Source organism: Anas platyrhynchos, chromosome 11 (genome assembly GCF_047663525.1).
Source record: "Anas platyrhynchos isolate ZD024472 breed Pekin duck chromosome 11, IASCAAS_PekinDuck_T2T, whole genome shotgun sequence".
Classification (NCBI taxonomy): Eukaryota; Metazoa; Chordata; class Aves; order Anseriformes; family Anatidae; genus Anas; species Anas platyrhynchos.
In genome coordinates this window covers 14,472,294-14,486,051 of record NC_092597.1, presented here as the reverse complement: position 1 = coordinate 14,486,051, position 13,758 = coordinate 14,472,294, and the positions used below count along the sequence as shown (strand labels likewise).

The following is a 13,758-nucleotide window of genomic DNA, read 5'->3' as shown; positions in this document are numbered from 1 at the left end:
GATTCCGTGCTGAGTTGCAGAACAAAGAACTAAATACTCCCTGAACAGAATGCATATATGAGTCACCTACAAAACTAAAGAAAAAAAATGGAAGCGGATGACAACCTCAGCTGGTTGCAGAGTTTGGGCCACTGCATTTCCTAAATCTCCTTCAAATATTGAAATTTGTGAAATCAAGTATGTGTTCTATTTGTTATGATCTATAAGGATTTTTGATGTTTTATTTTTATTGTAATTTCACAGATAAGAAGGAGTTTTTAACCACATAGTTAAAAAAATAAAATAAAATTCACATCTTAAGCTTAATTTTCAATCTTATGGAAAAGTTTCAGCTGCTTACAAAAATAACGTGTTCAATTCCAGTTCAAGAAGTTCAAATGTGGGAGAGTAAATCCTACGGGAACTTTTAAATCACAAAGAGGCATCTTTCTAGGAATGTGGCTTTTACATTTCCTTTATAAAGCTCCTGGCAGCTCAGCTCCAGATTGGTCTTGGGTTTTAAAACCCAGTATGTTCAGAGTAGTTTTGTAGACACGTAGAACCTCTGCAAGCTTACTCTCCTTCCCCTGATCAAAACAAGCCAAATGCACTGCGTCTTGTCCAGTAAAGTTTTCAACAATTTCGAGGACATTTAAGCAAACTCTCTGGGCAACTAGTTCAGTTGTCCAAAAACCCTAAAGGTGAAGACATATTCCCTAGTATCCAGTTCAAATTTCCCATGTTTTGACTTGCATAGATCACCTCTCATCTTATCACTGTGCTCCTCTGAGAAGTATTGGCCTCCATTTTCTCTACACCTATGCCACACCACATAGTAGTAGACAGCAACAAGATCCGTGAGACTTCCTTTCCTAAGGATGAAAGAAAACAGTCTTCCAGCCTCTCCTTGTCCTCCAGGTGTGTCCGACCACTAATCACCCTGGTGTTCTTGTGTTCTTCCACTGGACTTTCTCCACTATCGTGGTCTACAGCTTCCTTATGAGGGGGACTGGAGGGGCAGGTGTTGATCCATTCTCCTTAATCGCCAGTGATAGGACCCATGGGAATGGTGTCAAGCTGAGGCAGGGGAAGTTTAGGCTAGACATCAGGAAGAGGTTCTTCACTGATAGGGTGGTCGCACACTGGAACAGCGTGTCAATCTGCTCAAGGGTAGGAAGGCTCTGCAGGAGGATCTGGATAGACTGGACCGATGGGCTGAAGCCGACTGTATCAAGTTCAACAAGGCCAAGTGCTGGGTCCTGCAGCTGGGGCACAACAACCCCAAGCAGCACTACAGGCTGGGAGATGAGTGGTTGGAAAGCTGCCTGGCAGAGAAGCACCTGGGAGTATCGGTTGATAGTCGGCTGAATGAGCCAGCAGTGTGCTCAGGTGGCCAAGAAGGCCAACGGCATCCTGGCTTGTATCAGAAACAGCGTGGCCATCAGGACTAGGGAAGTGATCGTCCCCTTCTACTTGGTTCTGGTGAGGCCATGCCTCGAGTACTGTGTTCAGTTTTGGGCCCCTCGCTACAAGAAGGACATCGAGGTGCTCGAGAGAGTCCAGAGAAGGGCAATGAAGCTGGTGAGGGGTCCGGAGAACAAGTCTTATGAGGAGTGGCTGAGGGAGCTGGGTTTGTTCAGCTTGTTTGTTCAGGAGAAGAGGAGGCTCAGGGGCGACCTTATTGCACTCTACGGGTACCTTAAAGGAGGCTGTAGTGAGGTGCGGGTTGGTCTGTTCTCCCACGTACCTGGTGACAGGATAAGGAGAAATGGCCTAAAGTTGTGCCAGGGGAGGTTTAGGTTGGATATTAGGAAAAACTTCTTTACCAAAAGGGTTACTGGAATGGGTTGTCCAGGGAAGTGGTTAAGTCACCATCCCTGGAGGTTTTTAAAAGACTTAGATGTAGAGCTTAGTAATATGGTTTAGTGGAGGACTTGTTAGTGTTAGGTCAGAGGTAGGACTAGGTGATCTTGAAGGTCTCTTCCAACCTAGATGATTCTGTGATTCTGTGAACATTTTTATAAATTTAAACTTGACTTGATTTATTCTGTATTCATCTTACAAATAAATTGTGTTTCTGTATTATGCTATATTTCTCTTCATCAAATATAAATTGTTTTTACGTTGACTGGTTCACATTTAGGTGACTCTAGACATTTAGATACTGAAGTTAATGAAGAGACATCCAGCCCATCCAAAGGTGAAATTCTGGCTAATCACAGATGTCACTCGTATGATAAGATGACCTGCACTTTGGAGGTTTCTACTTCTTTCTGTATAAAATAAATTCCAAATGGTTATTAGAAATGTGTATGTCTCTTTTGTCTTCACCTAATTTAGAGACGATTCTCAGGCTGTGACTGATAAAGATGTTCTTGTACAGGTTTCCCAAATGATCTCTTTTACTCTGGAGTCACTGTCATACCCAATCTTAAGCCTCATCTCATGTTTTAAGCCTCATCTTACTTGCAACTGTAGCTATTTCCAAGACCATGTCTGTTCTAAGCTACTAATCTTTTAGTAGTGTGTGTGGTATTTTTTGTTGTTGTTGTTGTTTTGTTTCTTGTTTGTTTGTTTTGTTTTGTTTGTTTGTTTGTTGCTTTTTTCTTTTAGGATGGGTCTTGCTGAGGAAATGAAGCCAGGAAACCAAACCATTGTCACTCACTTCTTACTTCTGGGGTTTGCCCTACATGGCAAGATGCATCTCCTATTTTTCATAGTGATTTCCATCATGTTCTTGTACATTGTTATAGGTAACTCTCTAATAGTGGAGATCACAACCATTGACTCTGTCCTACGCAATTCCATGTACTACATCCTAAAGAATCTTGCCTTGACAGAAATCTGCTACAGCTTGAGCACTGTGCCCAAAGTGCTATTGATTCTGCTGATGGAGAGAAAAATTACTTCCTTCACAGCCTGTGCCCTGCAACTCAGTTGTGCTATACTTCTTGTCACTTGTGAGTGTTTCGTCTTAGGTGTAATGGCTTAGGATCGGCAAGTGGCAATATGCCAGCCTCTGCATTAACTCACCACGATGAACAGGGATCTCTGCTTCAAGATGGCTGTTGGGTCTTGGCTTACTGGTGTACCTGTTGTTCTGGTCTTCACCACATGGTTGTTTACCTTACCCTTCTATGGGACAAACAACATAGATCATTTCTTTTGTGATGTTTCTCCTGTGTTGAAGCTGGTGTGTGCAGATACAGCCTTGTTTAAACTACTGATTTTTATTGCTACTGTCATGATAGTGATGGTTTCCTTTTCACTAATAGTTAATTCTTACCTTCACATTATCTGTGCCGTTCTACAGATAACCTCAGCTCTGGGCCAGAGGCAGGTCTTTTCCACCCGTGCAGCTCACCTGTTGGTAGTAACTCTTCTACAGCACAGCTGGCATCATTCACCTGCGACCTAAATCCAGCCTCTCACCCAATATGAAGAAAATGGTTGCCCTGTCTTACACAGTTGTCACCCCCATGCTTAACCCCATCATCTACAGCTTGGGGAATCAGAAAGTTAAGCAAAGCCTGAGAAGATGCATTGACAAAAGGCTGCTTAGGAAGCAAACAGCCATCTTTTCTCCGTCCAAGTGATGCATTCTTTGTATCTGTGCAGCAAATAAGTGTTTCCCTAGGAAAAATTCTTAAGGCATTTTTAGTTTACTTAAATGCCTTTCAAAAAGATCTGTGTTATTTTAGCAATACTTTACTGTTAAATCCATTCAATATCAAACCTTTTTTACTCAGCATATCAAAATAAATTATTATGATTGTACCTCTGGTCTTGTAAACAACTAAGTAAACCTGACTAAGAACAGGAATATTCAGAAAGTGGATATCTTCATTATAAAGTTATAATCATCCCCCATCATTATAATTTATGTCCATAAATATGAAAAGTCACTACCTTAGAAAAAAAAAGTTTTCCTCCCCAGTCAAAGGAAAAGTGATAGCCTGGAACTTTTTCCCATTAAAATAAAAGAAAAAAAGGGGGAGGTGAAATGAGTTGCAAAACGAGTTAGTACCTTATGATTGCTAGACAGAAACTGTCTCCTGGAATTCTCCTTCCCACTGATTGGAGAGACTGGGTTCAAGTCTAGACTTGATTTGATTTTCTTTCTCTCAAAACAAAGTTCTCTTTTGCAACTAGCAAGTAACTTGCTATGTTTAAAACAGAAATGATAAATTGAAACATTGCCAGCCATCTGCAGTAGCTTTGTTTTAAATATTTCCCTTTTCACGCAGGCTGAAAGAAAGTTATGTGAGGGGATTGTTTAACTCATTGAACTTGATACTTTCTGTCTGAAACTTGTTCTGGCTTGCCAGAAGGAGTGTTCATTAAAGTGAAATATGGTTTGTGCTTTTGCTTTCTCTCTGCTTATTTATAAGTTCAACACAAACTCTGGTGTTGCTTGTATCTGAGCAGCATGGTCTCCTTCAATTTGTGTGATTAGTACATAATTTACATCTATTTTTCTTTGACTTAGAGGAAGTGTGAACAAAAAGGAATAGTTCATCATCTACTCATAGCCAAGCCCCAACAGGCAAGGCAGTCCTTCTCCCTTAACTGTGATCACAGAGAACACAGCTGCACAGCATAATGCCACCCACATAGTCTCTTTTCAGCTCCTCTTCTTTCCACACCATTGAATTATAAGTAAACAGTACTTTATTAATTGATTATATTACAATTTAATGCTTAAAATTTCTACTGTATGGCAAAAGACAAGAAAGGAAATCAATAATGCATGACAGAATTAATTGTCTTGGGATTGGGGAATGTATCTGAACTGTTCATTACTCTTTTCCTATTGCATTTATTAACTTATTTGATGACCATGACTAGAAATGTCCTCACCACTGTTCTGGTTGTGTTATACTCTCATTCACTGGGAATCTTGACTTAGTTCTTGAAGACCTGCTCTAGTTCTCTACCATCTTGCCCAAGACCATAGCTGGCTTGATCACTGCAGACATCCCATTGTATTTTCCTCTCAGTTCAGGCAAGACAAGTCCTTTAAGTTTTATATTCATCCTCAGGTCAGAGGAAGAACATAAGAAGAAGAAAATATTTCAATCCTCCTGAAAATACCAGGAAAATCTCTAATTTCAACTAGCAGTAATACAAGCTCATAAAAGTTCCCTTGTGTGGGATACAGTTATAGCCATGCTAGAGAAAACAGCTTGGCAATGACCTTAAGGGGTTATCTAGTCTATCCACCTGTTCATTTTTGTGTCTCTTGACAAGGCAGATCATTCCCCATTTTAATTTGGGCTACGATCACTTGCTGTCAGTCATCCTGAAACAAAGTGTTATGGCTTGTTCATATCCATTTAATATTTTAAAATTAACCTTTTATTTAAAATACACATATCGGCTCACACCTAAAAGAAAAAAATATGTTTGGAAATTAAAAATATTAAAAAATAATGAACATCAGTATCTCTCTTGAAATTTAATCCATTAATTTTGTTGCCCAGAATGATTTTCTAAAATTTACCCAAATCTTACAAATATTCGCTATGCTTCTATAATTATATTTTTCATTTGTTGAAAGAAAAATGTCTCTGTGTACATGATATGTTTGTATTCTTAATACTTTATCTGGCTAAATATCAACTGATTTTTCTTTTGCATTTTTCTCTATTTATACAAATGTCTATTTACCTACCTGTCTACCTATTAAACACTTTTTTCCATCATATTGATATTTGTACTACCTAATATTTGTCTGTTTAATTCTTGTGCATGTATCATCACTAATTCCCCTCTCTAATCTTCTCTCTGTCTTATTAGGGTGTTCATATCTATGTATTGATTCATGTGTCTTCTGTCTAGCAATGCAGACAGAGTTCATTTTGTTCATATATCTTACAATCAATGTTGTAAAATAGTATCCCATTTTAATAATTTTATAGTAATCATGAGTTTTGGTACAGAAAAGTATTTTTCATCTCAACTGAGTGTGCAGGTGAGATGAAACAGCACTGGAGGGAATTGGAGCTGTTACAGACTTTGCAATGTAGTGTTGTTTCTGCTATGGAAGGAGATGTCAACAGGGACCTCCCTGATAACATCGTGTCTTCTGAGAGATACAGCTGAAGGCACACAGTCCACAAGATGCTTGACCACAAATATAATGTTAAGGTTAATTTTGACAGTGTCAGCCCCTGCTGGAAATGGACATTTATTAATTTCATTTGGAACCTTATAATTCAATGACATTAGGCTTGTTTTATAACAAGAAATGTGCTATTGTGTCATGTGCCTATTGAAAACCTCAAGTCTAGAAAAACTCTTCCTCAAATATGATTTTTCCTATTAACTCCCTAATGATAGTACAGAAAGTTGAGGAGGGGTAGGGGGAAACTTATTATTTGCTTGGTTTAATAAGCCATTGGGTAATATTTACAGAGTGTGAAGGGCAAACACAGGAGTAAAGTTTCTTGAAGTTTTAATGGGGCCTTCTGAGGTTATTAGAAATAAAGATGTTATGGGAAATCCAAATGGCCCTCCGGGGAGGAGCTGATTAGAGCAGAAAAACAGAGCATGGTTACAGGCAAAGAAAGGAAGGAAAAAATTCTTTCATGAAGCGGCCCCTGAGACGTGTCCTGCCAAAAGAAAGGAGCAAGGATGCTCAACCTTTGCAGCCCTTGCCTGCCTGAGGTTTCTTTCTTTCAGCATGGAGCATGAAGAGGAGATTGCCTCTGCACTCCCAGGATCCTGGAGGGTGCAAAGGCAGCACAGTAAAGGTGTCTGAGCAAAGGTCTCTTCCTGCTTGCCCTGCTGCTGCAGGAAAAAGTAGCCAAGGGTCTGTGAAAGGGACAGACCTCCCTGTCACAGTATGGCCCAATGATACTCCTCTTCAACTACAATGACTGTGACTCCTGTCCCATATCTCCTACACCCACACAGCTGGTATCCGTCTGGCCTACACATCACTGCTATCCCAGCTGTGGGACTACCCTCTTCCCCTATGCTCCTCAGCCTCAAACAGAGCCCTCAGACTCAGTTTTCCTGCTACACCTCTAGCCTAACCTGCAGGCCCCCAGCAGTCCAGCCTCACAGAGATGGTAGCCAGCTTCTCCACGTAGAGCTTTGCCTGCCCCAGACCAGTTTCCCACCTCACCAGACCCCAGTATTTCAGTGGTGCTTTGTAGACTGCCCCTGTAACCCCTAAACTTCCACTTGCCACAGACCATTCCCCTAGCTTTCCAGAAATGGATGGCTAGACCATCTTCTCCCAGGTGATGTGGTATTACCCTATAACAACTTGCAGGTCCCAGTTGTCCCAGTCCTACCACCCAGCTCCACTAAGCTTGCATTTTGCATCATATCCTCTACCCCATCCCAAAGCCTTGACCAATTCCCTGAAGTACTGCCCACCCAGATCCACCCACCTCAGAGGTGCCCAGCTCACCCAATGTTCCTCAATGAACTGCCATGACAATACATGGGTCCCCAATGGGATGTTCAATTTACCTCTGGAAATGACTCTTTCAAGGGGCCATTGTAAACATTTTATTTGTCTGAGACTGGGTTATGAGTTCCACTCCACTAGAGAGTGTTGTTTTCAGAGCAAAATGCATACATGTTATGATGTGGGTGCTCAAAAACTGCAGTTCCAGGCCTCTGTCACTGTCTAGAAGTAGGGAGAAATGTCTGTCCACAATGTCCTTGGGCCTGTGTTCACAAATCTTAGGGATGCATGCATCAAATAACAACTTCTGAGACAAGTGAAATCTGATCTATTTCACCACAGAATGACAGGGGAGGTTCAGGTTGGATATCAGGAGAAGATTCTTCACCAAGAGTGCAGTCGGGCAATGGAACAGGCTCCCCAGGGCAGTGGTCATGGCCCAGAGCCTACCAGAATTCAATAAATATTTGGACAATGCTCTCAGACACATGATCTGATTTATTTATTTTTTGATGGCCCTTTGGGAACCAGGTGTTGGACTCAATAATTCTTGTGGGTACATTCCAACTCTGATATTCTACGATTCTATAAAGGCACAGCTTGCAAATCATAAACAGAATGGAAGATGGAATATTTCAAGTTAGGCTGATTTGTAACTCATCTTTTACAGACAATAAGTATGTCTTAGCTGAGAAAGTTCAGAATCTGCAGACAGTTCAGAAAAGACATCTCAGGCCAGTATTAAATCTCTGGTGGGAGATGGAAGGGAGGGAGGGAGGGAGGGAAGAAGGAAGGGAGGAAGGGAGGAAGGGAGGAAGGGAGGAAGGGAGGAAGGGAGGAAGGGAGGAAGGGAGGAAGGGAGGAAGGGAGGAAGGGAGGAAGGGAGGAAGGGAGGAAGGAAGGGAGGAAGGGAGGAAGGGAGGAAGGGAGGAAGGGAGGAAGGGAGGAAGGGAGGAAGGGAGGAAGGGAGGAAGGGAGGAAGGGAGGAAGGAAGGAAGGAAGGAAGGAAGGAAGGAAGGAAGGAAGGAAGGAAGGAAGGAAGGAAGGAAGGAAGGAAGGAAGGAAGGAAGGAAGGAAGGAAGGAAGGAAGGAAGGAAGGTTGGTTTTCCAGCCCTCTGATCATCTTCATGGTCCTCTTTTGGATCTTCTTCAGTCTGTCTGAATCTTTTCTGAATTGTGGGAACCAGAACGAGATGCAGTATTCCCAGTGCAGCCTGACAATTGCTGAGTGGAATGACAGCATTTCTGTCTCTGCAAGCAATGCCCCTTTGGATGCAGCCCAGGATCTAATTTGCCTTTGCTGCTGGAGTAGCACACTGCTGACTCGTACACAGCTTGTTGTCCATCAGGACCCCCAGGTCCCTTTCAGAAAAGGTGTACGGGGTTCTTTGATCATGTTATCCCAGGTGCAGGATCTTGCACATGTCTTTGTTAAAATTCTTACAATTTTCCACCAGAAGATGTTGGGTGTCTGATATCTGAATATCCTCCAGGAACACTTTCCATTGGCTTCTAGACAGCCAGTTTACCCCAAGGACACTATTCCTGCCTTGTTAATGAGCATGCTAGGCCAAGCAGACAGGACACTGTTTTCTAGAACCGTCTATCTCATACTGTTAGCAATTCCCTTGGGACCATCTTCTTCAGGAAACAGGATAACCTGGTCTCTGACTACTCATCTGATATCTTTATCCTGATTGCAAAGGCTTGGGCTACTCCAAAGTCCTCACCAGCCCACCTAAGACATATCATTACGGATATTTTTCTAAAACTTTTCCAATTATCTTTCTTATCTTTCTATCCTTCTTCTTTCCTTCTTCCTTTTTATATTTTTTTTAATTTCCTTGTTTAGAAAGTATCACAATATCCAGATTTCAGCAGAAAACAGTCTTCTCCTCCCCAATAAAAAAGAATTCTTAAGATGTAGATTTCAATTTTCCAGCACATACAGTAAAATTACAGCTCTCTATTTCATCAGTTCCATTCATATTTCTTAAGTTAAATAGGAGTATCAATTCACATTGCATGACCGTTAAATTCCACAATAAATATTTCAGTTAAACAATTTCTGATTTTGCTATTTATACCTTGATTAGTACTTCTGTCTCTGTTTTCAGAGGAAAACATTTCAGAAAAGTGAGAAAGAAATATGTCACATTCGTAGGATATTAGCTTCTCTCCCATCTAAAATCCAAATTGTATCTTCCCAGGTTAAAGCTTTGTTAGAAAAATATACTATTCTGGCATCTATAATTATTCCCAAAACACACGTGGTTGAAGGGGGAGATAAGCAGAAGGAGTGGGATTCTAAAGCAATGTACAGAATATATTGGATTATATGAAAGAAATTTTAGCAAATGAAATAAGGATGTTATTATTAGAGAAGATTATTTCAGATTTCTACTTAAGGATGGGATGAATCACACCTAAGAAGTGAGAATGCCTTTGTATAACGGGAGTCTTTGTGTCTGCACTTATTTACACTGGAGAACTCCAGGGTTAGCCATACCCTTCTGCCCAAGCTGTGTTTGCCACCATTTGCATAAGGCTGCCTAGTGCAGATGAAAGTGCAGTAGCTCCTATGCCTTTGCCATGAGATTGACCCTGCCCTTTATCTTCTGTGGAATGAATAACAGTTCTGAAGATCCCTGCACACTTATGAGGTTTTATCATAGCAGAAGAAGCTAACATGAGACGAACCAAGATGTAGTCAATGTTATTTCAGTAAACTGCAAAATTCAGAGAGGTCAACTTACAGAATCTGCTATTGAAGGTGATGCCAGATTCTGAATTTCAGCATCCACCAAAACAACAAAGTCTGCACCCTCAGCAAATTTTCACATCCCTGTCCAAAGCAAAGGGGTTGAAACTAGATGATTTTTGAGGTCCCTTCCAACCTGGGCCATTGTCTGATTCTATGATTCTGTGATATCTTCTTGTCAGCCTGCTTGTCTTTTTTTTTTTTTTTTTTCATTTGATACAGCTAAAATTCAGTTCATAATAAGATGAAACTCAATTTATAGTGGATTAGTGGATTGACCAGTTGTTTACTAATGTTATGTTCTAGATTAGTCTTATTTCTTATATCTGTGGTGTAGATATCTATATCCAAGATAGTTGTCTGGTCTTCCTCAACTACAAATGAAGAAAGTGAGAAAAATTTGTATGAAAGTCGTTCATCTGATCTATTTTATATGTCTGGTTTATATGTCTGGGTAATATATATCATCAGAGTTCCTAATTCAAGAACTCAGAGACATCTAGCTGTCACATAGATAGGTCAAATTATCCAGGACCAGAAATGTCTATATCACTTCATTTACTATAGTGTCTATCCAGAAAGCTAATTAATATTTATACATCTGTAACAAAAAGTCAGGTCAAGGAAGTGCAGGCACTCCAGCTGCTGGAACGAGTGAGGATGTCTCAGCAGCAGTCACTGGTTGGACTTGTGTGTGTGTGTGTGCAAGTGGAATTGGTGCCATCTGCTGGAGCAAGTGGCGATCCTAACATCAGGAATTGGAAGGGTCCTACAGACTTTGAGCCTGGAGTGCCAGCTGCTGGGAGGGACCAGTGCGAGTGGACTGGCTACCAGCAACTGGAGCCACACAAGGGGCACCTTTGCCCTATGGTACCCGCTGCTGGAGTGACCGAGGTCCTAGCATCAGTAGTTGGAGTGAATGTGAGTCTTTTACTCCCAGCCATGGGTCAGGAGTGGTGTTTGTCCCCAAAGCAGCTACTCAGGGCACTGGTGTGAGCACGGACTTCTCACTAGTGGCTGGAACAGGGCCACAGGTCATAGCCTGTGTGCCTGCTGCTGGCAGACTGTGTCTGTATCGTCCCCAACCTGGTATGCACGGGCTGTGTGTGTGCATTCACCAGCAAACTTTAAGCTGGACCAGCCAGCAATTAGGAGTGGCCTTGGGTCTGGGTAGGGGTCTGTGCTGGCACTCAGGAACATGGTGTGCCTGAGGGACAGCTGTGTGAGTGTGCATCTGCAGTGAACTTCAGGCGGGACTGGCCATCAAAAAGGTGACCTGTGAAAGGGGTAAAGGGGTCCAGGGGTCTGGGCAGGGGTGCTGGGTGGACAGAGGGGCTGTGCCAGGTACTCAAAGGATCTGTAAATGCATGTGTGCTTGTGAACTTGGAGAGTGCTCTGTGTGTGCCTTCACTAGTGAACTTCTATCTCTACCAGCCAGAGAAGGAAGGGTCTTGACTCTTGGAGTCTACATTTACAAGAGTCCTTTGTGTTGTTGAAGGCAGCCCTTGACAAGGGCAGCTATTCTGGCCTGTCATGTCAGTGTCCTGTGTCTATCTGGGTGTTTCTGTGTGGATCTGTGGCACAACATTCAGCTTTGCTACCAGCTGAACCTGAAAAGGGGAAAGCAGCAGCCACATCCCCCGGCCTGGGCAGAGAGCTCAGGGTGTCCGGGCACCAGGCTGGGCATCAGGGGCTGGGCAGAACAAGTCCTGGGACAGGACAGCTGGAGGAGTCGTCCATCTTCAAATTGCTCTGTATCTCCCTTAACAAACTTACTGCTTCTGTGCATTTAAAATTAAAAAATAATAACTTTCATTAATTTAAATTGTTCTTTGTCAGCTGCGATACCAAGGGAGGTGTTTTGTCTTCTGAGTATACTTGGTAATGAATCCAGAGAGGAGTTGCGACCTCAGAAAGCAATATAAGATAAAATGTAGTTCAAAACAGTGAAACCTCACTGTCTCTTCAGGATCCTACATGAAACTGTTTACAGACTTGAAGTGTTGCCCAAAAGGCAGAAGAAGGTATCCCAGTATCTGAACTCATGAACAAAGGCGTCATATCACAAGCTCTAGATGGCTTCTCATGAAAATTGAGGTATATTGATTTTTTCTGGACTTTTTGGTAACAAACTGTCAACAAAAATTGTATTAATATAGATGGCTTAAGAAAAAATAATTCGTTTTTAAAGGGCAGAATAGCATACATCTAAAAACTCTAGATATTTGCAATGCATACAATGTCTGAGCCATATTTATTATATATATATAACTAAATATTTTTATATTTACATATTATTTAAGACTGACTGAGATGTAAGAGAGATATTACGTCCAAAGGATGAACAAAAAGAACATCTGAGAGTTCTCTTTCCTATTCGTAGATTATAAGGGAAATTTAAATGGGTTTCTCAGCTGCTGTTTTGTCATACAGATGTTTGCAGAAATAACACAAGAGTTTTTCTTGATCATTCAGTAAAATACCTTGTAAGAAGACAGATTTTTTTTCTCTGAAAAATAATATTTTTTAAAGAAACAAAAGTAGTTGCACAATTTGGAAAAGGGAGGTGCTACCCATAGCAGAGGACAATCAGGTTAGAGTACTTCAGTAAGCTGAACCCATCGAAGTCCATGGGACTGGATGCAGTGGAGGGTGCTGAGGGAAGTGGCTGATGTCATTACCAGATTATTACTTGTCATCTTTGACAGGTCAAGGTCATTGGGGAGTTTCCCAGTGACAGAAAAATAAATAAATAAATAAATAAAGTGTCCATCTTCAAGTAAGCCAAGAAGCCAAGAAGGAAGATCTGAGGAATGTCAGTTTCACCTCAGGCCCAAGGGAAGAATATGGAGCAAATATTCCTGGAAGCCATGTCCAAGAAAATGAAGGGAAAGCAGGGATTTGTTACTGCACAGATTTACCAAAAATAAGTCATGCCTGACCATCACACTGAGATGACTGGCGCAGAGTGGGTGTGATAGTGATGAGATGACTGACCACAGGGGAAAGTGGTGGATGTCATTTAATGACTTCAACAATTCTTGACACTATAGCCTTGTAGCCAAATCGGGAAGATAGAAACTGGATGAAAAAACTAATAGGTGAGTGAAAAAAAAAAAAAAAAAAGAAACCTGTCTGGACCATCAAGCTTTCACAGGTACGTTCAACAATATGAGTCTAGGTGGTAGTTGGCTGTAAGAGGCATTCTTCATGGACTGATACTGAGACTAACGTTTCTTCACATCTCCGTCAGTGACTGGGAAGATGTGATGGAGGAGAACATCCTGGGGAGTTCCAGATGCCGGCAGTTTTGGAATAGGAGAAAAGGTTCATACACAGGAATGTCATGAAGATAAATGCCAAGTCATGGCTCTGGCACGAGAGATGAATCAGATTGACACTGACAGTCTGGGGAGTAGTTCTGCAGAAAGAGATGTGTGAGTCCTGATGTATGGCAAGCTGAACATCAGCCAGCAGGGTATCCCTGCAGTGGAGAGGAATAACCACCTATCCACCTGTGTTAGCAAGAGCCAGCCAGCTGGTCGAGGGAAGCACCCATTCCCCTCTGCTTTGCATGTGTGAGGCCACCTGTGGA

At 41.7% G+C, this 13,758-nt stretch overlaps 1 pseudogene; it reads left to right on the top strand.

Moving 5' to 3' along the window:
• Nucleotides 1–2,677: 2,677 nt before the first annotated feature.
• LOC101801773 (olfactory receptor 10A7-like) lies at nt 2,678–3,591 on the top strand (annotated as a pseudogene).
• Nucleotides 3,592–13,758: the final 10,167 nt, after the last annotated feature.